The sequence below is a fragment of the Macaca mulatta genome, chromosome 7 (genome assembly GCF_049350105.2).
Source record: "Macaca mulatta isolate MMU2019108-1 chromosome 7, T2T-MMU8v2.0, whole genome shotgun sequence".
In the NCBI taxonomy this organism is placed as follows: Eukaryota; Metazoa; Chordata; class Mammalia; order Primates; family Cercopithecidae; genus Macaca; species Macaca mulatta.
In genome coordinates this window covers 102,102,888-102,105,996 of record NC_133412.1, presented here as the reverse complement: position 1 = coordinate 102,105,996, position 3,109 = coordinate 102,102,888, and the positions used below count along the sequence as shown (strand labels likewise).

General features: G+C 37.7%; 1 pseudogene; it reads left to right on the top strand.

Moving 5' to 3' along the window:
- The first annotated feature begins 814 nt into the window (after window positions 1-814).
- LOC114679802 (U6 spliceosomal RNA) lies at window positions 815-938 on the top strand (annotated as a pseudogene).
- Window positions 939-3,109: the final 2,171 nt, after the last annotated feature.

Sequence of the window (3,109 nt, the reverse complement as noted above, 5' to 3'; positions counted from 1 at the left end):
GGATAGTAGACCTTTGTCAGATCCATAGTTTGCAAATACTTTCTCCCATTCTGTAGGTTTACTATTTACTCTGATGATAGTTTATTTTGCTGTGCAGAAGCTCTTTTGTTTAATTAGATCCCATTTGTCAATTTTTGCTTTTGCTGTCATTGCTTTTGGCATCTTCATCATGAAATCTTTGTCCATTCCTATGTCCTGAATGGTATTGCCTAGGTTGTCTTCTGGGGTTTTTATAGTTTTTGGTTGTAATTTAAATCTTTAATCCACCTTGAGTTGACTTTTGTGTATGGTGTAAGGAAGGGGTCTCGTTTCCATCTTCTGCATGTGGCTAGCCTGTTATCCCAGTACCATTTATCGTCCGTTGCTTGTTTTTGTCAGCTACGTTGAAGATCAAATTGTTATAGATGTGTGACCTTATTTCTGGGCCCTCTAGTCTGGTCCATTGGTCTGTGTGTCTGTATTTGTACCAGTATCATCCAGTACCATGCTGTTTTGGTTATTATAGCCCTATACTATAGTTTGAGTTAGGTAGTGTGATGCCTCCTGCTTTGTTCTTTATGCTTAGGATTGCCTTAGATATTTGGGCTCTTTTGGTTTCATATGAATTTTAAAGCAGCATTTTCTATTTCTGTAATGAATGTCTTTAGTAATTTGGTAGGAATAGCATTGAACCTGTAAATTGCTTTGGGCAGTGTCACCATTTTAATGATATTGATTCTTCTTATCCATGATCATGGAATATTTTTTCATTTGTTGATGTTATCTGTGATTTGTTTGAGGAATGCTTTACAATTCTCATTGTAGAGATCTTTCTGTGCTCGCTTCAGTAGCACATATACAAAAATTGGAACTGTGTGGAGAAGATTAGCATGACTCCTGCACAAGGATGAGATCTTCTCTTCTCTAGTTAGCTGTATTCCCAGGTATTTCATTTTTTTTTTTTTTTTGTGGTAATTGTAAATGGGATTGCATCCCTGATTTGGCTCTTGGCTTGGGTGATGATGGTGTATAGAAATGCTAGTGATTTTTGTATGTTGATTTTGTATCCTGAGATATTGCTGAAGTTGTTTATCAGCTGGAGGGGCTTTTGGGCCAAGAATATGGGGCTTTCTAGATATAGAATGATGTCACCTGAAAACAGGGATCATTTGACTTCTTCTCTTTCTATTTGGATGCCCTTTGTTGCTTGCTCTTGCCTGGTTGCCCTGGCCAGGACTTCCAATACTACATTGAATAGGAGTGGTGAGAGAAGACATCCTTGTCTTGTGCCAGTTTTCAAGGGGGATGCTCCCAGCTTTTGCCCATTCAGTATAATGTTGGCTATGGGTTTGTCATAGACAGTTCTTACTATTTTGAGGTATGTTCCTTCAATACTTAGTTTGTTGAGAGTTTTTAACATGAAGGGATGTTGAATTGTATTGAAAGCCTTTTCTGTATCTATTGAGATGATCACATGTTTTTTTTTTTTCTTTAGTTCTGTTTATGTGATGAATCATGTTTACTGATTTGCATATGTTGAACCAACCTTGCATCCCAGAGATAAAGCTTACTTGATCATGGTGGATTAGCTTTTAGATGTGCTGCTGGATTTGTTTTGATAGTGTTTTGTTTTGTTTGTTTGTTTGTTTTTTGATATGGAGTTCTGTCGCCCAGATTGGAGTGCAGTGGTGTGATTTTGGCTCACTGCAACCTCCACCTCCCAGGTTCAAGTAATTCTCCTGCCTCAGCCTCCTGAGTAGCTGGGATTACAGGCGCGTGCCACCACAGCCAGCTGATTTTTATGTTTTTAGTAAGGATGGGGTTTCACCGTGTTGGCCAGCCTGGACTCAAACTCATGATCTCAGGTGATCCACCTGCCTAGGCCTCCCAAAGTGCTGGGATTACAGGCATGAGCCACCACACCTTGGCCTGTGGTTTGCTAGTGTTTTGTTGAAGATTTTTGCATGAATGTTTATCAAAGATATTGGCCTGAAGTTTTCTTTTTTTGTTGTGTCTCTGCCAGGTTTTGATATCAGAGTGCCATTTTCATAGAATGAGTTGAGGAGTCTCACCTACTCAATTTTTTGGAATAGTTTCAATAGGAATGACACCAGCTCTTCTTTGCACATCTGGTAGAATTTGGCTATGAATCTGTCTGGTCCTGGGCTTTTTTGTTTGGTTGATAGGCTATTTATTACTGATTCAATTTCAGAGCTCATTATTGGTCTGTTCAGGGATGCAGTGATAGTGTTTCTTCCTGGTCCAATCCTGGGAGGGTGTGTGTGTCCAGGAATTTATCCATTTATTCTAAGTTTCCTATTTTGTGGGCTTATAGGTGTTCATAATAGTCTTCTAGGGTTATTTGTATTTCTGTGGAATAAGGGGCAATATCCTATTTGTCTTTTCCAACTGTATTTATTTGGAGCTTCTCTCTTCTTTATTAGTCTAGCTAGTGGTCTATTATCTTATTACTTTTTTCAAAAAACAGGTCTTGGATTCTTTTATCTTTTGAATTATTTTTCACATCTCAATCTCTTTGGTTTGGCTCTGATTTTGGTTATTTCTTGTCTCTGCTAGCTTTAGAATTCGTTTGCTCTTGCTTCCCTAGTTCTTTTAATTATGATGTTACATTGTTAGCTTGAGATCTTTCTAACTTTTTGATGTGGACATTTAGTGCTATAAATTTTCTGCTTAACACTGTCTTTGCTATGCCTCAGAGATTCTGGTATATTGTATCTTTGTTCTCATTAGTTTCAAAGAACTTCTTGATTCCTACCTTAATTTCATTATTTACCCATAAGTCATTCAGGGTCAGGTTGATTAATTTCCATGTAATTATATGGTTTTGAGCAATTTTCTGATTCTTGAATTCTAGTTTTATTGCACTGTGATCTGAGAGAGTGGTTGGTATGATTTCAGCTTTCTGCATTTGCTGAGGATTGTTTTATGTCCAAATATGTGGATGTTTTAGAGTCTGTGCCATGTGGCAATGAGAAAAATATATATTCCATTATTTTTAGGTGGAGAGTGCTATAGAAACCTATCAGGTCCATCTGTTCCAGTGTTAAGTTCAGGTCCCAATATCCTTGTTAATTTTCTGCCTTGATGATCTGTCTAATACTGTCAGTGG